Source organism: Amblyomma americanum, chromosome 2 (assembly GCF_052857255.1).
Source record: "Amblyomma americanum isolate KBUSLIRL-KWMA chromosome 2, ASM5285725v1, whole genome shotgun sequence".
NCBI lineage: Eukaryota > Metazoa > Arthropoda > Arachnida > Ixodida > Ixodidae > Amblyomma > Amblyomma americanum.
The window spans coordinates 116,589,032-116,609,557 of NC_135498.1; the positions used below are offsets into that span (position 1 = coordinate 116,589,032).

The 20,526-nt window shown below is 46.0% G+C and overlaps 1 long non-coding RNA gene across 1 annotated transcript; it reads right to left on the reverse strand.

The window, feature by feature from the left end:
* Window positions 1-2,576: 2,576 nt before the first annotated feature.
* LOC144119009 (uncharacterized) lies at window positions 2,577-17,173 on the reverse strand. The gene is made up of 3 exons (XR_013312226.1): window positions 17,077-17,173; window positions 12,299-12,356; window positions 2,577-2,798 (listed from the first exon to the last, which is right to left on the reverse strand). It is a non-coding gene; the product is annotated as an uncharacterized LOC144119009 (long non-coding RNA).
* Window positions 17,174-20,526: the final 3,353 nt, after the last annotated feature.

A 20,526-nucleotide genomic window follows, 5' to 3' on the forward strand; every position in this document is an offset into this window, starting at 1 on the left:
ATGAGAAATAGGGTCCTCCATCATATTGATAGTACAGCGTTCGAGAGCACAACGTGCTGCTTGCCGGAATACGCATATTTTTGTATATGCCCATTTGCTTCGGTCTTGAAATCCCAGAAAAGAAGAAATCAGTGCAATTAAGGATGAGATTATTATTGAACGGGTGAAATGAGAACAGGATGAAAATACATACTTTTCAACTTAAGTGTAATAATAGGCAAAAGGCACTGTCATAAAGCGATCGCTATAGCCACTTATAAAACTGCCTTCATTTTGTTCGAAAAGGAATAGATTACACTGTAGGAGTTCTGACTTCACTCATTTCATGACAGTGGCGTGATAGTGATTTCAGCTTGGAGATGGGAGAAGATTTGGCCGACAACTCTCCTTAAAAACGTGTACTATGTACCTGTTTAAAGAGTGCGGAGTTGATCATCATCACCATTACCAGCCTGACTACGCCCACTGCAGCGCAAAGGCTTCTCACATGTCTCTCCAATAAACCCTGTGCTTTGCCAGGTGCGTCCACCCTATATCTGTAAACTTCTTATTCTCATCCACCTACCTAACCGTCTGCCGCCTTCTGCTACACTTGCCTTCTCTTGGAATCCACTCCGTTACTCTTAAGGACCAACGTTTGTCTTTCCTTCGCATCACATGCCCTGCCCAAGCCCGTTTCTTCCTCTTGATTTCGACTAGGATGTCATTAACCCGTGTTTGTTCCCTCACCCACTACGCCCGCTTCCGGTCTCTTAACGTTACACCTTTTATTTTTCTTTCCATGGCTCGCTGCGCTCTCCTTAACTTAAGCTGAACACTTTTCGTTAACCTCCACGTTTCTGCCCCGTAGGTGAGTACCGGTAACATACAGCTGTTGTACACTTTTCTCCAGAGGGATATTGGTAGCCTGCTATTCATGATCTGAAAGAACCTGCCACATGCGCTCCACCTTATTCTTATCCTTCTAGTTATTTCCCTCTTATGATCCGGATCAGCTGACAGTACCTGCCTAAATAGACATATTCCTTTACCCCTTCCAGCACCTCGCTGCCAAATGTGAACTGCTGTTGCCGTGCTTGACTGTTGAACGCTAGATTTATTTTTTGCTTGTTAATTTTAGACCCACCTTACTGCTCTATATGTCTAACTGAATGACTATGATTTGCATTTCTTGTCCTCAGTGACTCAGCTAGCAATGGCAGATTATTCAAGTATTTTTCTTTAACTATTATCTCCAACTGTGACCAATTCAGGCGTCTGAATACCTGCCGTAAACAGGCGGTGATTAGCATTGGCGAGATCGTATCTCCTTGCCTGATGCCCTTCCTTATTGGAATTTTATACCTGACTTCTTGGAGGACTATGGCAGCTGAGCAGTTGCTGTAGATATCTTCCAGTATTTTAACATAAGGCTCTTTAACACCCTCACTCAGCAATGCCTGTATGACAGCTGAGGTTTCCACAGGGTCGAATTCTTTCTCGTAATAAATGAAGGCTATATATAGGGCTAGTTTCATTCAGCGAATTTGTCTATCACCTGATTGTTAGTGGGAATATGATATATTGTTGAATATCATTTACTAAAGCCAGCCTGATCATTTGGTTAATTAAAGTCAATGGTTGCCCTGACTCTATTAGCGACTACCATAATAAATACCTTGTAGGCTACGGACAGTAAGATGATCGGTCTGTAATTTTTTCATGTTCTTGACGTCTGCTTTCTTATCAATTAAGATAATATTAGCGTTCTTCCAAGCTTCTGGTACGGCCGACAACATAAGACATTGCGTATACCGGGTGGGTAGCTTTTCTAGCACAAGTTCCCCTCTGTCCTTAGAGTTCTGCTGTTACCTGATCTTCGCCATCTGCTTTTCCCCTTTACCTGGCTCCTAAGGCTGTTTACTTCCTTTGTCGTTACTCGCGGTATGACGCATTGCTGTGCGCTATCGTCACTCTCATTAACGTTCTGATTACCTTGGCTACTGTACAGATTTGTGTAAACTCTTCGGCTACTTTAACTATCCTATCCATATCGCTACTGACATTGCTCTCCAAGTCTTTAACTCATACATCTGATTTTTACCAATGCCTAGTTTCCTCTTCACCGCTTTCAGGCTACCTCAGTTCTTAGAGCATGATCGATCCTCTCCATACTGAACTTCTTTATGTCCGCTACTATGCGCTTATTTAATAATTCTATAGCTCTGCTAGTTCTATCCTATATTTAGGGTTAGACACCCTAATGCTTTGGCGTTTCTTAATCAGATGTTTCGTCTCCTGAGGTTGCTTGCCGGGATCCTGTCGCACCTTCCTGCTGCCTACTTCTACTGCGCACTCCGTAATGATTGCTGGTAGTTTTTGGGAGTACCAAAATTTGCAATGTAGAAGTATGAAATCCGGCGCGTTCCGTTTGACATACTTAGCAAAGTATGCTGTCTTTCTGCTCCTTTTTTTGCACTGCTGCCTTCCAACAGCCTGTTCACAAATCAGAAACCACTGGAAAGTGCAACTTTCGCTGAAAAAAATCGTGAATGACAACTTTGAGCAGTTTACAGATGTAAAGTAACAGGACGGAATGCTTTTCTCTTGTTACTTTATTGAACATCCAGGGTGGGAGTTATCGTTACTCTATGGCAAGAATGGCAGGCAGAGCTCTACTATTCATCTACTTTATAGTTCTATTCCCACTTTGCTCCCATACTTTCAGCCTCCCGTCTAGTGATGCAAGTGTCGTCGACATCTCCTCTGTTGTTGCATTCACACTTGCCGAAGCGACGACATACATTCCACGGTCCGCACTGTGAAAAAAAAAAATAGTTTTATCAGTGAAGTGAACTGCTTCCTGTCTGGCTTGTGATTATAGAAAAAAATTGGCAGACAGCGGTCGATGAAGAGCAAGAGATGCAAAGACGCTCAAAACACGCAGCGCCACCGCACATATTCGCTACCCGCCTACTGCTCTTCCCTCGGCATGACTGTGAGATCGTCGTAAGACCGAGAGGCGGCCTAGTCCTAGAACAAACCCCAGTAGTCGACCTTCAAGCAGTATTCGAGACGGTTGTCAACATCGAGACGGTTCGAGACGGTTGTCATAGCATCCTAGTCAGACCGAAGAAAACATAGGAGTTCCAGCACTAGTGACGAAACCGTTCGTGCAGTTCTTTGCAAACCGCAAACCAGCACAATTCAAGCGAAAATCAAGAAAAAGCCGCCTATACCGCAGCCGCAGATGTCTCCGTCCTGCAAGGGGCGATGACCGGCCTCCACTCAGCAGCGGCGCCAACGTAGCTGATAAACAACATCCGAACCAGCGGGGCAGCCCTAATTCAAGCGCGAAAGCCGGTACATGAAATGCTGTTCTCCTAATGTTCGAGCAGGTACGCGTCACATATCACGTATACTAGGGAGAGCTGGAACTTCACTGCCGCCCTTACCACCCCGGATACAAATACGATCCACGTGCCCGAAGCCAAGCCATAGGTCAGACGTTTGCCAGTAACCACACCTCTGCAGATGCACAGACATCCCAACCCACAACACCATTTCCTAACACTTTTTTTAGCCGGCATGTCTAAAATGAGAGAATACCACGCCAACACTCTGACCCGTTACTTCTATCAGCGCAACAACAAACTTGACTGGAAAGCCCGGCTAAGCTTAACATGCCATCACCTCCAATCCCCAAGTCCCTGCTCGTTCAACTACACAAGACATCAGTCCGGAGCCGCCCCCCGAATTCACCTGCCAGGAACCAAAAATTCATTTGGGACTAAGAAGCATATTTAACAAAAAATTGTCCAGGCCCGTGGCACTGGAGAAAGAAGGAGGTTACCCACCTCCACGCGGTATTAACATATTACTCAAGTGAGACAGACGGGCGGTCTACCAACAACAATCCCCTACTCACCTCCTACTAAGTAGCCCGTTCCGCACCGCACCACGAATGGACGAAACACCAAGCAAGCGCGCGCTGACACAACCGGTCCAAGAGCAGAAATTCCTTTTGTACTAGAAATTGCACCGGTAACTCAAGACACTGACATATCCAGAACATCAATGCTCAATGAAATAACGCAACTAGTTCGACAACGCAGAGAGGCAGTGCGTCAGAAAGAGACAGGCATAGGGGGAACTTCAACAGCACAGGCAGTAAATGCAGCAACTCTCTACTATGCCACACGCCAGCAATTAAGATTTCAAAGAAACGGAAAACATCAGTAATGCAATCACCGCCCGACGAGGCGTCGTAACCCCAGTAACCCTTGAGTAGCCTGCCGGGGAAGCCCATAACACACAGTAACACGCACGAATCTCAACAACATAGACCACCAGCATAGGTGATCTATACTGTAAAACTATTTGCTCCCTTATGAGTACATTTCCGTGTCTAAAACATGTACCCTTGCACACTCCCAAAAGTTGCACCGTTTTTCCTATGCTTTACAGTTTCATTATTTTTGATTGATTTAATGACGGTAGGAAATTTTTTGTGTGCACTGTTCGAGCTAATTCAAACATTCCTTAGAGAAAGCTGTCGACCACCTTTCTAATTTTTCGCCAGATTAACGGCATCGCCAGATAATATAGTCATTATGACCAGACGTGTCTTTCGCGGCATGTCTGAACCTGTTTGGTCCGGATTCACTTTTCTCATGTCTGCATGGTGTTCAAGCTGAATGTTTGTGAAAATACTCAAAAAAGGAAGAAAAGTCTCTTGATATAGAAGGCCACCCACTGGCAAACCCGAACCCACAGCAACACGACGCTCACATATGCTATGTATATTTTTTTCGAAATGAACATTAGCATATATTTGCACCCCTACAATGAGTGACACAAAGCTCCTTAGGTGACAGTGTTCAACACTGATGATACCACTGCAGCGCGCAATAGTTACTCACCATGACGTACATCCTTTCTCCAAGTTTATATACACTCTAATAATCCACGTTTTCAGGTAACTGATGTTTAACAACTCAGCTACAATATTTTGAGTTAATTAGCACATTACGTGCGAGAAAATCGCAGTCAAGATTGCACGCATGAAGCTGCACCTGTCACATAAAGGAAAGCTCCAATAATTCAGATCATTTTAAAGTACTCTTGGTTGAGCTATTGCAGAGTTCTTCAAAAAGTTAAAGAAGCCCCGCACAACCTTAGGCGTCCATGCACCTGAAGGAGCTGCAGCACCCCGGCACTCGATCGCATTTGAGAGGTGCATGGGTGCATGAACGGTGCGAACGTACTCAGCTTAGCGCACTCTTTAAAAAAAAAAAGAAAAATGCGGGTGTGGAAAGAGTGCAGTCAATAGTGGTACTCCTTTAGGGGTGCAAATTGTCTTCCTGTGCAGAGATTTCAGCATCCGCCTCGCATGTGGGAGGTGCGGTTATACAATAGGTAGAAGCTTTACCCAGGCTTGGTGCTCGCCTTCTATTGAGAAAAATGCTTGGGAACTTTCTCTTCGACCCCACCTTGAGTAGACAAAAACACCTTGTGCCATGGGGCTCTATGGCCACAGATGCCATTGCACGATGATATATCATCATGAACATAAGCACACACAATGCATCGGGCAAAGCGCAGAAAAACTGGGGGCATTCTGAATAGCACTCTTAACGACGAAATTGCGATCGCATTTAAGATGCCTGCTATAGTGTCTACAATGACTGTGTTACGTAAGTATTGGTATTTTCACTCCAAAAAACCCCAGTTGGAACCCGTTTCACTGTTCTTATTTGGTACGCATGAATAATCGCCTTCTAGAATGTTTGAATGCCTTCCATTCAATTATCATATGGAATTATAGCAATTCACCTTAATGCACCCGCTGACCGACCTTAATTCATTTCCTGGCTGGGTCGATGGCGGCGCTGGCGTCGCCAACGGCGTTGATGAAGTTAGCGTGACTTGCCTCGCGCAGAACAGAACGCTCTCGACAACCGGCCTGGCCAGCAGCGTCAACAGCCCGCTCCGCTGGCTCACCAGTCGCGGCTACCGGGACTCCAATAAATGTGTACCTCCAACCACATTTGGTCGGACCGGACGACAGCGCCTACGGACGCAACGCCACTCCCACCGGCTCTGTGCTCCTGCCCGTCCTGTCCCTCCACATGGCCATGCCGCTGCAAGGCAGCTTCTTCTCGCCGCCATGTACGCGCCTACCACCGCGCGCGGTGAGCTGCTCCAGCCCTATCAGCGCTCCTTCCTTCGGCGGCTGCCCGGCCTGCCCGCCTTTTTATGCCAGGAACCCTGTTGTGTGGCTGGCGCTGCTGGGTCGCAGTTTCATGTCAAAAACATGTCCAGCCAGCTGCTGCACTATCTGCTCGCCAGTCGCGAACTCCCACCCGGTCTCATGGCACAGTTGCGGTTGTCGCCTCCTGGCCCCGACATAAGTGGCAATTTCAAGAAGGGCCTGACGGCATATTTTGACTTGAAGCTCCCGCCGACTCTCTGCACTACTGTTCCAGACTCAAAAGCTATGGCGCCACTCGACCATCCACTGCTGGCCGCATTCCCTACCCGAAGTGTTTCGGCTTTCCCTCCGCCCGCTCCTATGTCGGCGCCCCTCCACACACCAGTCTCCATTATCGTCGCCGCGGGTGCATTTTCTGCAATGACATTTTCCAGCCCGCTTGAACCCAACTGGCGACCCACTAGTAGACCTTCCGACTGCAGCACGCCTGCCTCGCCTCCAATTCCTCGACTTCTCCCGCCTGTTCTTTACGTCATCTTCATCCTTTGGCTCCCCTCGCCCTTTGCGCAGCAGCCAGGCTCGACCGCCTGAGTTTCTTTCACCCGCCCGGCGGCCTTCCCGAATTTAACTGTGACCTGGATTTGACCAACCTGCCCAAACTTGTAAATACCGTTTTCTTCTTTTATGTGCACTGCGCTAGGGAGGGGGGAATCGCCAGCGGCGCTGAGGAAGATGAATATGGCGCGACCTGCCTCGCGCAGAACAGAACGCCCCCGGCAACCGGTCTGGTCGGCAACGTCAACAGCCCGCTCACGTGGTGCCTACGACATCACGGCGCTCTCAAATTCTAGATCGCGGGGAGTCCTCATACGACTACTGGAGCAGTGATACTGCGTTAAGCGAAGCCCACTCCCCTCGACAGCTAGGTGGCTGTTTGAAACATGGCCAACGATAGGTCTTGAGACCCAGTTTGCTCTTCTCGAACTCCAGTAAGGCTGATGTCCAGCTCCACGGTGGGTAGGTGGCAATGGCATTCAATTTGGCAACGGTGGGCAGGTCGTGTTATCCCTTTTCAGCAATCAGGGAATTTCCTTGCAGAGAAGTCCGAAATTTTTGTGAGACCACAAACTACATGCTATCGAATTAAAATCGAACTACAAGGGCGATAGGTAGAGAAAGACACAAATGCAACGCACACCAAGTGCACACGGACACAAATAAGCCAAATAATGTGTTACTCTAGACGCGCCTCCTGGCAGAAACACGGGCTCAATCAATAATACGATGCCCTGCACATCCCAGACGCACTAGTTACTCGTTACTAGCAGACTGACATACTACCTACCATATCCGAACCTCACTAAAAGTAACTAAATGGCACTTAATGCACCGAACAAATGTCAACATGGCCCTGAATCTGCCCCAGCATGCTAAGTTCACGAAAATGCTACAGCTTGGATACCATAATTGAAGTCCACTTAGTAACCAGCAACGCAGTCTCATACACCCACTGGACCCCACTTCCTCAGAACGTCGGGCTTCAAACCACTTAATACACGAACTAAATACGCTATTCCCTACGATAACAGCCCTGCCTTCTCACCTGGAAAGCGACCTACAGCTGTAACATCTCCCACAAAACATGAATCGAGACCGCCACAAAGGTCTCATGAAAGCACGCTTATCACACCCCAGAAGAATATACCAGACAAGAAATGCTATGTAGAGATGGAAGAGCGAGCCTCCGAATCCCAGACACCCGAAACCGGACTCCGGCTTTGTCTGATGGCCAGCAACTCTCAGAAGCACGAACATTAAAGAAGCAGAATTCCTCGCCATACCTCTGTATAGAAGCTGTTCAGTAAAGATAGCGTACCTTCAACATCAGGACGAAGGCCACAAATCTATATGGAACCCTGGTCGCGCTCGTGCGTTTTTCCCCAACGTAGCATATGACCGCAGATGTATGGCCTCTCCTACCCACAACTATAGGTTAACACTCAAAACGCGCCTCTAGGCTATCGCCCAACATACAGCGCTAAAAGCCATTCGGCATCATATACCATCCTTCTCACTCAAAACTGGACTTACAAAAGGCAGACAGGAAAAAACCTCGCACCAACTATCTTCCCTCCAGTTCGCCAAATTTTTCAATATCCCACCCTCTCCCCTGTACAATGCAGCACATGCCGAGCCATGCCATCTCCCCCCCCTCCACGCTCTATCACTATATATGAAAATGCCCCACATCCGATAGGTGTCTCACCCGTTCAATATCCCACCCCAACATATTGGGACACCGTTCTTCTAGCCAGTGTAAGGCCAAAGCGCTCTAGGACTCAGGAGGCCTCCAGGGAAGGTTTCCAACTTTCTAGAAAATAAAGTTAGTTCCACCCCTTTTCTTCGTGCTTGCGCATTTCGCTGGTGAGTACGGACTTTAATGCGTGAGTTCTGGCACCGTGATACGCGGAGACATCACACTATTAGCTAATGCCCTAAAAATGATTTACTGACCTTGCGCTCCCTGCTCTCAAATCTCAATCAATGGCGCTGTATGTTGCATATCCTATAATTTCAAGACACTATCGGCAACACGGGTGGCGTAACAACACGTAACTACCGAAAGACTAAGCATACGCAGAGGTCCATACGAGGGTCCCGAAAATTGCGCAGGAACTCTGTAGCGATCTTTACTGGGAAGTTTCCTGATAAGGCAGATTCAATAAAATTTCTAGAACATTCTATGGCTGGTTAAGCACACAACTCTAAGTAAAAGTTTCCTTTCTTACACAGTCCATCGGAATTAGGCAGCATTTCATTTTTCTTTATTTTTGTTTTCTCGAAGACATTCTCATTCATTTACATGCTCGACGTGTTCTTTTAGACCACTTCAATTCATCATGGTGTGCAGGTACAGTTTCTGACGCGTGGAAATCAAGTCGTATGGTTCCTATCCTTAAACCTGGAAAATCACCGCTTAACCTAGCATCGTGTCGTCCAGTCGCATTGGATACTTGCGTGGGCAAACCCATGGAAAAGATGGTACTTACACGAATTCAGTGGTATCTGAAGCGCTGTGAAATATACCCAAATGTAATGTCCGAGTTTCGGCGGGGACGTTCGTCTATTTATAGCGTGATTGACCTGGTGTCGTCAGTTTAACATCAGAAGCGTCTGAAGCGCTTGACGGCGGCGTTGTTTCTGGATGTTAAAGGGGCGTATGATAACGTCACTCATCAAGCTGTATTGAACTCACTGGAAACTGCAGAACTTGCTGTTCGCATGTTCTGCTGGATACGCAGTTATCTATTCAACCGATCACTGTTTATGCAGGCTGAGGTCAGACCAACATCTTCACATTACACTTCCCGTTGGGTCCCACAAGGGGGAGTACTCAGCCCAAATCTTTTCAATCTTGTGCTTGTCGGCCTTGTCGATGTACTACCACAGTCGGCGAGAGTCTGTCTATGCAGACGATATTTGTATCCGGGCATTAGGAGTTACGCGACCACAAGTTCCAGCAAGACTTCAAAAGGCCGCAAGCAATCTTGCGGCCTACCTCCACCTGCAAGGCCTGAAGATTTCTACTGAAAAATTTTCCGTTGTTGCTTTTACACGCAAGAGCATGTCCCATTACCCCGTGCGCATAAATGGGTCAACAATACCCTATGATAGAATCCATCGCTTCCTTGGAGTAATCACTGATCGTAAGTTAACATGGAGCTTAAATGCCTCGTACATGAAAACGCGACTGACATCAATCGTTCACGTTCTCTGCTTTCTCGGAGGGAAGACCTGGGAAGCATCAGTGCAGTGGATGCTCCTGCTGTACACCGCATTAGTCATGGGATTCCTTCGGTACAGTATCCCTGCACTAGGAAACCTGAGGAAAACGAACATACGGTGTCTGCAAAGTATTCAGGCTCAAGTTCTGCGGCTGTGTCTAGGACTGCGAAAATGAGTCTACAGCTGCAAAAGTACTCATCGCCCAGGAGAATACAGTGACTGCCTGTGTCACAATCGAAGCCTTCAGAGCGCATAATCGTCCCCTCTCTCGGATTGCCGCACACCATCTTGCTAGTCTTCCTGCTAATCGGTTGAGTACATCAGTTGCGAAAACTATTGATGACCATCGCGACTTCCTACCAACCCAATTTACACCAGCCTCTAGACCGCCTTCATTATGTAGTCTGCACCAACCTCGTGTGCTTCTTTCGATACCGGGCATCAAAAAGAAGGCTGATTTATCGACGACAGCACTAAAACAGACCACTCTCGAATATTTGCATGAGAAACACGGACACCGACTGCACGTATACACTGATGGCTCAGTGACCCCTTCCAGTTTATTGGGCTCCGTAGTCATCCCCGTAAAGACCACATTTAAGAAAGTGAAAATATCCCACCGGACTTCATCGACTAGTGCTGAACTTACTGCTATTCGTGTCGCATTGATCGTATCAATGAAGAAAGACCCCAGCAATGGTCAGTTTCCACAGATTCAAAGGCAGCCCTCCAAGCGTTACAATCTGCTCTTCGTCATGGGTCCCATGAACAACTTGTCGCGGAAATCCGAGAGCTCCACCACACAGCCATCATCAAAGGGCACGATATTGTTTACCAATGGTTTCCAGGACACAGCGGCATCGCCGGCAATCACCGCGCGGACGAGGCCGCGCGAACTGCTCCCCATGAGGGCGATTGCGTGTCCATCCCTATTTCGAGAGCTGACGCAGCCGGTAGGCTAAGACCACTGTCGAGGTACATCACGCTTGCCGCGTGGAATTCATGCGAATTCTCGCATTCGCGTTTAAAAACATTGGACCCAGATCTGAAGCTTCGGCTTCTGGCCGGCCTACCACGACGTGAAGCAAATTTATTGTGTCGCCTGTGGCTTTGCATAGCTTTCACCAAGTACTACTCCTTAATAGGTATGGCTGACAACCCTGCATGTGCCATCTGCGGGTGTGATGAGACAATAGCCCACATTCTTTGTGAATGCCCTGCCTACAGCGCCTAAAGACAGTCTCTCTGTCGTGCAATAAAACATCTAGACCTGCGCCCCCTGACGGAAACGAAGATTCTCGGCCACTGGCTGCGGCTGTTGTCGGCAGTGAAGGCCTCCAAGGCACTGCTACGCTTTTTGAGGACTACTGGCCTGCAAGATAGGCTGTGAATTTACTGAACGACGTGACTAATTTCCTGCAACGGTCTTTTCGCCTTCGTCTTTTTCTCCCCCCATCCCTTTACCCCCGTGCAGGGTAGCAAACCGACTATTCGTCTGGTTAACCTCCCTGCCTTTCCTCCTCCTCCTCCTCCTCCTCCTCCATCCAAAATGCACGCATACTCAGGCACCAAGCATGAGTTTCAAATGAAAAGCCAACAGAAAAGCTAGAACTGAGAATCGAGTTGCGGGCAGCATTTTGTTTGCTTGTATCTTAAAATTTCTTCATTGAATGACTTCCCTTTTTATGCATTGATTCCTGAATTTCTGTTTGAGTCAGCATTTGTGAGACATAAAGAATCCATATTCCACGCAGCTTTACTCGCGTAGTGGTGGTCGCGCCACTGATGTGAACTAGAAATCGACTAGTATTGGTTATCCTTGACTAACATCTTGCTTTGATGTTCCAGTTTTAGCTCCCTTTGCTGCATTTGATTTGACCCTGATAACACGTGCATACATACCCAAGGAATATTCTTGCACAAGTGTTTCTGTCAAAAGGTATAAACCGCATAAAAGACGTCGCGGTCTTTTCAGTTTGAACGAATTTAAAAACTATAATATCATATTCTAATTCACACCGCGCAGCGGAACAGTAATTTTTTTTTTACAGTTAGGTACACTCTGTTATCAGGTGTGTAACTGTGTGCAGTGATCTTTATTTTGTACGTGCTTTTCATGCCATGTAGTCTTTTTCACTTCTTTTGTGGTTTTGTTTTCTCTGGCCTATTGCTTGTTTCTTATTCATCACCCCCCTCCCCCTGCAGTAATGCATACGGGCGCTGCAGGTATCTCAGCAAATGAATATGTTATAGTGTTGAAGTTTTAAAATTCCAGGCTACAAAATTGCTTAACTATTCAAAGTCTTTATCGCGACTTACTTCTATCGATGCGCACGACAGAGAGCGTTCTGCAATGGGAGAGTCAGCAATCTGTTGTCTGAAAAAACGAGAAAAGTTTCATTTGTTATCCTGCGCAGCACTTGATGAAACGATGAAACGGTTTGGTTAGTGACGCTAAAAAAGAGCTCTGAAAAACATCCTTAGTGTTTCCTTCCAAATCACATCATGAAATCATATATGAAATGAAGTTCAGCAAAAGCTGAGAAATTTAGTATAAGTGAGTGCTTCCCTTCAAGGCGACCATTGGATGCTTTCAATCTAGGCAGCATGCAGTTATTGAACTGAATTGCATGAGTGTTACATTGGTCTTTTACATCCTCATTCCTTGTATTCCGTGCGGTACTATGATGACACCAACCTCATGGAAATGTCAAGTGAGAACTGCGTTCTGCATACTTGGCTGTAAATACTTTGCGAATAACATCAAAGGCATGGAGGCTGTGCGCTGCACTCGCACAGCAGTAACATTTTATTCTCTCGCTCTAAAATTGTAGTGGCATGTTTTACACGCTCATATCATTTTTTACTCGGCGCGCATGAAGCACGCGCCGGTGAGCTGCTTCAGATGAATGGCATGACACGACAACATTGATTAAGAATTTGCAACACTAGTAGGACATAAAAGTCTTGTTGGTGACCTGTAAGTTTTTCTGCAGTACACGTGTACTTCGTAGTCTTAGAATACGAATAAGATGCCCGATTACTAAAGTAAGCATTTTTCTTTGCCATTAATGAGCGCAGAGGAGACAAGTAAGCAGTTTAGCAATAATTGGGGCATGAGCAACTCCTAGAGACGCACACTCCAGGCGTTGTATTCCCCGCTTAAAACTTATATCCGTTTCTCTGAGCACAGAAACAATTCAGGCGCCTTTTACATGCCTTAAATAGCATTTGTTGAAAACAGAAATTTATCTTCAGATAATTCAGACGGGACGCCATTATCGACCTATAGTGAGAACGCCGACTTCCTTTTTTTTTCTGCAGCGTATGTTGAACAGTTCTTTCTCCTTTCTCTCTCGCTTTCGCCTATGATACGCATAATTATTGCCACAGAAACATCTAACAACGCGCCACGAAACTTGTTAATATATATACGAATGCACGGCCATATATACAATCAAAGAAACATTATAATGAATCTTTTGTTGAAGCCTGAGAAACTTGAGACATTCGTCGTTGGGAGCCTTAGCCTGATAATGACAAAGCTACGAATTTGAAGGACTGCTCAGAGCGCTCTTTTTAATTAAGTTCAGAGTTCTCGCAAAGATAACTCATTGACTGCCCTCTTTCTGTTTTATGGTTTCATGGGGCATAACGCTTCAAATCAACTTAGGCTGTCTGCGACGCCGTTGTGGTATGGGTTCAATTTATACTGAGGACCGCGCTGCGAGCTACGGAGAGAAAAAGGATGGGTGTAACGTTAAGAGAAATGAAGATGGCAGAGTGGGCGAGGGATAAAACACGAGTTAATGTCATCCTAGTCGAAATCAAGAGAAAGAAATGGGCTTTGGCAAGGCATGCAATGCGAATGAAAGGTAAATGGTTGTCCGTAAAGGTAAAGGAGTGGTTTGAGGTGCACAAAAGATCCTCGCAGGATTTGTGAACGCTGTGCGTCGACAGTGATGAGTCGGACAACGGAGCGCTGCGCGTGCGAAGGGAGTGTGCGAGGCAACGGCGACAAAGAGCGTAGCGAGCACAAGGATCGGAGAACTGACGTGACAGAAAACCGAGGTGTAGAGGGAGACAGCGCATCAGAGGTGGTGTCATTCACCGGAGTTGGGTGCGTGCGTCCGTGACCTCGCTTAGATCACCGACGTAAGCCTCCTGCGTCCTTTGCAAGTATAGTGGTGGCAGCCGATGGATTGAGGGTCCTTACTGCTTAAAGGTAACCTGGGATATCCTGTTTTAAGCCTCTGGCGGTTCGGGCCGCCGTTGACAGGTTCTGGCTACGATTCTCCTGCAGCTGCCAAGTTCTTCGTGCTCTTCACGGGACACCACCGGCGTCTCCCCGCGTTTTTCTCCGCTGCTACTACCACCTGGCTCCCTTGCGCCGCTTCCTTCGACGCATCGCCAGCGACGCTTCGCACTGCATTGACCCGCGTTCGTCCTGTCTGCAAGGCATCCCCGCTTCACATGGGACGCTATACATCAGGTGAACTCTTTCTTTCATTCTGTAGTGTTGTAAGCTTGTTGAGTGCGTGTTTTTCTTGTTGGCGTGTGGGTTTCTTATTCGCCCCTTTTCCTTTATACTATATATACGGCTTCGTTTTGTTTTGTTTGATCTCTTGTTCCAATCTGCACGCGATAGCGTTCCCCCTCGGAAGGTAGAAAACGCGATATCAATTCGCGACAAGTGGATACCAAGGGCAAGGCAAACGACAGGGTTAATTGGAGAGATGGATGATGCCTTTGTTCTGCAGTGGGCGTAGTCAGGCTGATGATGATGATGAGTGGAAGGCACACGACAAATTCGATTACCAGAGGATCTTAACGTGCACTGACGTCGCACAGTACATGGGCCTCCGGCATTTTGTCTCAACCGCAATGCAGCCGCGCCTCTTGGCTCGCTCAGCGGCAGATCATCATAACCACTGAAGCAACGCGATAGCCTGCGCACTATTTTATGACTTAACTTCAAATGCTAATTAGGCTAACGTGATTCGTTTTTTACAAACACTGCAAAAGAAAGATGCGATTTTTATTGTTCAGATTGCGGCAATCAAAAATTTGATTGTGCCCAACATGCATTGGACAACATATCGGAAGTAGGACGACAAAATAAGAAAACTTTGATTGTGTAGAAAGCTGTTTCTCGGCCCGAAAAAAAAAACACGGACGCAAAGAAAGACGAAGGACAAGCGCTAACTTCCAAATGATGTTTATTGGAAACATCGAAAGATATATAGGCACATGAAAGGGGGAAGACAAAAAAAAACGAAGAAAAAAACTAAACAGGCTCTGTAGGCTGACGAACCCATCGGGAGAACAAGATTCAGGCTTCAGGATACGACATGTCGACAGATATGTTGATTGTACTGACGGCATAATTTATAACGTACCACTGACATGAGGCCGTTTTTACATCGGTCATAGTGGACGATGCGTGAACGAGCGTTTCAGAGAACGTGCCATCAATGTGAAACAAATGCGGTAAACATTGGCAATTCGCTGTCTTGACAGTGAATATGAGGGTGGCGGCCATTGTGTTCCGGATTTTCCACAATCTGTAACTGTCGACCGGCATCCTTCGCAAATCACAAAGGAGATGTTAGAGGCGCTAGAGATTGATAGGACGGGCAGTGATTGCTTAAGCACGTCATTAATCGGCCTTTCAAAAAAGGAGATGATGTATCTGAGCGGGTATCAGTGACATGACTTTTTGTATGCAGCTATCATAGTTAGTTTCTGTTTCCCTCCTTTCATGTGCCTATATATCTTTCGATGTTTCCAATAAACGTCAGTTGGAAGTTAGCGCCTGTCCTTCATCTTTCTTTGCGTGCTTGTGTTTTTTTTCGCGCTTTTCGTCTTACAATGCATTACCAAGTAGACCGCACCCACGCCTTACTGTTTCTCGGCTGCTTTGAAAACATGAGCTACCAAGACAGTCTGCTTATAGTCTAATTGTGAAGAAAAACAGGCATTTTAACGAGCGGTAAAGCATTTTAACGATTTTTTAGCACTTACAATGGTTCCACCTCGAGGGCAATCTTCCCATATTCCTGAAACATGTCCATTTCCTATGCACTGAGCATCACTAAATGCCGCCAGAGATGCTTAAACTATATGTCTTGGCCCCCAAATTTTCATAAATACAATGTTAGAGCAAAGATTGTTACATTATTAGTCTCAGGAGGATAATGTATTCAAGCTTTGAGCAGGATATGGGAAACGCTCCAACAGTCTGCTAAAGAGTTCCACATCATGGCTTTCGCATTCTTTCCTTTAATGAAGGAAATGTGGGGTTTATATTATCCAAAAAGGAAAAGAAACAGTTTATGCACTAAGACTGAAGGAACGCTCTCAAGTTGTTTTTTTTAAAAGGTTTGCAAAATACCCTTATCATTTAAACTTCCTGACTATCTGAGCGATAAACTAAGCAGTGAGCAATGTGTGCTTTCTTGACGCAGGGGCTGTACTTTGCACCAATCATTTTCTCAGACCGTCATCACCTCTCAGCCTTTGGAACTCTCCTCTCGCAAGGCTGACCTAAGGGATATCACGACCGAAATAATTCGAGCAAAGAATCCTAACAAAATAAGGCCCCAGGCTTTTGTGTTCTACCCGTTCCCTATCGTACCATTCCCAGAATTTTCAAATAACAACTGGAAAATGCGTTTTGAAGTCCTTGCCTGTCGGACAACTTCGGCTACGTATTCAGTATACTTCTGGGCTTTGCAGAACCTATGAAATTAAGATATGGAATGGGCGTTAATCGTACCATAAATCCTCCTTATTGCATTTCCGAGTGGGAATGCATCTTTTCGATCGCTGAAAGTTATGAAGACGTCTCGATGATTCGAACACCTCGGGACTAGTTAGACACAGCAGCGCATTCGGGAAGTACAAACACCTGAGATTTCGGCGGACCCCTTAAAGAACCTAGAAATGTGCTTTGCTATTTGGTCGTCGCTACTTTTCACATACATGAACGTGGCTTTGTTGTAAAAATTCATTCAAAAGTCAGTCCTCTTTCAAGAAAAGCGCAAATTTGATTGATGCTCTCACTACAAAAAAAAAAAAAAGACGGGAACACTTACCCTTCACATGTCATCATGCCGATGACGAAAGCGAAGCCAAGAAGATAGAGGGCGTTCATGGTGTCTTGATGATTTTCAACACGCAGTAACGAGAGCGGTTCTCGTAGTGAAACTGCAACGAGATTTACGCCTTTTATATTTGCTGTCGAGGGCGCAGTATGAGGGCTTCAGCCCTTACCGCAGGTGCCTTTACTATTCTTTTGGCCATTTTTTTGATAGAAGGTTTGACATTGCAACGTTTATTTACATTACAATTAAACTAGACTGTTAGCGGTCAAAGTATTTCCGCGTGAAGTGAAATGCTACAGGGCTGCTGCCGGTGTACTCTTTCGTTAATTGATTTCTGTGAAAGTTATTATTCCCATTAAAACTAAAACTAAAGTCAAGATACCGAAAGTTTACCTGAAAAGTTCAAACACTGATGCATTTGCTTTCATTCTATGCAGGTTGTGTTGAAAGTTATTAAATAAATGAAGTTCATCAAACCCTTTGAAAATTTTAGTCCTTTAACATTTAGGGTCTGAGTGAGAATTTTGATGTGGAATTTTTGTTATTCATAAAGTTCAATTCTCTCTAGGCAACACATTCTCCTGGAGCGTGAAATCTCCGAGCGAACGATGTATAGGAGTTGGCGATGCAGGTGAGCCCGAAGGAGTAAAGGGCGCATTGGCTCTGCGTTTGAGCTAAAATATAAGCCATAATGTAAGGAAAAGAAGGAGCAAACAGGGTAGCAGGGGATAGCAAAGCAATAGAAACAGTGATTGGCCCAGTGGCTATCCTGTTAGATCGAGCCCATGCGCATGGGTCTGTTGGAGTTAACAACGAACAATATGCGACTCGGCGGGAGTGTCTGCGACTTCATGATTTGATTTTTGGCTTGCGTAAAAGCTTCTCTTTGTAGCTCCCTACTAGCTCTTCTTTACGCAGATTAACTAAGAACCCTAGCTAGAAAGGCGCATAACCCTCTAGGGTCTCTCATAGTTTCCTCGTTTTCTGTTTTGGTTTTATGGAGTTGAACATCTGAAAGCGACTAAGGCTATGAGGGACGCCGTAGTGAAGGGCCCCGGAATGTTCGGCCACCTGCGGTTCTTTAACGTGGACTGACATCGCACAGTATACTGGCCTGCCGCATTTCGTCTCCATAGAATTGCGACCGCCACGGCCGGGATGGAACCCGCGATAACCGCTGAGCCACCGCGGCGGCCATTCAACTTGTGTGTTATGATTTCCTGAGCAGCCATGCCACGACGTAAAAAGATACTGTTCCAAAAATCTCACCAGATATAAATACACGTTACGGAAGCAAACAATCACCGAATCCAAGAAGCATAGAGGATAATTTTTTTCTGGTGTATAAATGGGAGGTTAATAGGATAATTATTTAAAGATTGTTTACTTCAAAGCAGAAGAAAAACAATCTCATGCCACCAGTGTGATAAGAACCCACGATGGTAGTCGATTGGTTCTCGCATTTTTTTTTTAAATTAGCGGGCCAACACATCAGCTCGAAGTGCGGTGCGTGTTCTCTCGGCCTTACACACATCAATTTAACTTCAATTTTGGTGAATCATAACGGCGCCATCACTTACACGTTGATTCCCAAAAAGCGCATCACATTTCTGCTGAAATTTGTGCGAAATGAGCACTCGTAATTGTCATGAAACTCAGGTGGAAGACTGGTTCGGGGATAATTAAAGCCGACCGCTATTGGCGCCAACGCCCATCAGAGATTTGTGCGTCTCGAATGCGCCAAGCGCGTATAGGGTCGTTACAAGAGGAAAACTTGCTTCCGCGCGCGTGGCACTATTTTGTGCTTTTAATACTGTGCGCTCAGCTGAAGCGGAGGTCAAGACAGCGCTCTGGTATAAGGTACGCGCGGCATCAATGCTCTCACATTTCTCAAGTGCAGCGTACTCGACATTGCTCGTGATAGTTGCGCAGGATAGGTTTATTTCACTGGTTCATCCTTTGACTTCATAAAAGACGCAGTTGGGCGCACGTACTTGATGCCGTATTGCAGAGAGAGGGCTGCTGCGCTCCCGATAGGATTGCATGGTTTCTAATAGCGACAAAATTAGTACATTGTACAGAAATGCTTTGTGCTCTTCTTTCTTTATTGTAGTATTGTTGAATATATTCTCAACTTGGCCGTCAGTGCCGTTTGTGTTGTGCATGCAGAAAATGAAAAAAAAAACAAATACCTTGTACTGAAACAGTAATTCATTCTAGTCTACTAACCATATGTACCCAAACACTAAAAGGTGAGCACGAAAACAATACTTAACATAGCAGTAGATACTGCGGACATGGGACAGGACAGAAGCTGTGTGTACGCGTCTTTTTCGCGCTTGTTACCATGTCGGCATCCGTAATCCATGTAGCCCAATTAAGAGCCTGAGCAGTAATTAGTGGCTCGAGCCCAACACACAGCAATGTGAACGTATCATTCACATGCAATGATAAAAATACAAGGGTTGGCACTATTTCAAGCTCAGCATGAATAAGATTTCAGGCCATCAAAGTGACACTTAGCACTTCGGGAATTTCTTTGGGCATGCCAGAGTAATTCAGTAATTCTGGGAATCAATTACCCAGGAACTGAGCACTGGTAGGCTGCGCTGTCGATCACACAAAGGAGACCAGATATGGGTGTTCAGCCAGGCAGGAGGTACGGCAAAAGGCAATAGCTCCCGCAATAGGGGCCCACCCAACTAGCCTTGATTTATTCTGCGGATTAAATGTTTTTCTCACTCACTCTTAGGCCTTGCGCTCTGCCTCTCGCTAACATTTTCTCCGCAAGTTTAGTAACAGTTGACTGAAAGCTAGTGTTAAAGTGGCTGCAAGCATCAAGGGACTGCCGTGATGGGAAGACTGACCGGCTATTTTAGTTCCAGTTAATATGTTCTCATCATTATTAGCGTCTGGATATGCGCCAGTGCCCCCGTGCGGATCCCTTCGGGTGGCGCACCAAGGCCTCCGATATGGGGACCAAGAAGTTTCATTACCCTTCATATCTATCCACATGACTCCGACACTGGGTTATCAATAACGCCTGGCTGTGACGCATATCCCCTCTATAAATGATTTTGATGTGAACAGCGCGAAACATACGAGGATGAAACGGAAAACACAAACTATGTCGACTAAGCACCGTTTGTGACAAAACAGAATACCAAATAGCACTGGCTGCTATTCTTTAACTGCGATACACGAAATACCCAATAATGCAGCGCCTTTAGTCCATATGTCTATAAGCATATTTATTGCTATTACCTTACCCGCCGCGGTGGCTCAGTAGTTATGGCACTCAGTTGCTCACCCGAAAGACGCGTAAAGAACAAAAGTGTAGATATTCGATGGAGGCGAAATTCTAGAGGCCCGTATAGTGTGCGGTGCCAGTGCACTTTAAAGAACTCCACTTGGTCGAAATTTCGGGAGCCCTTCACTACG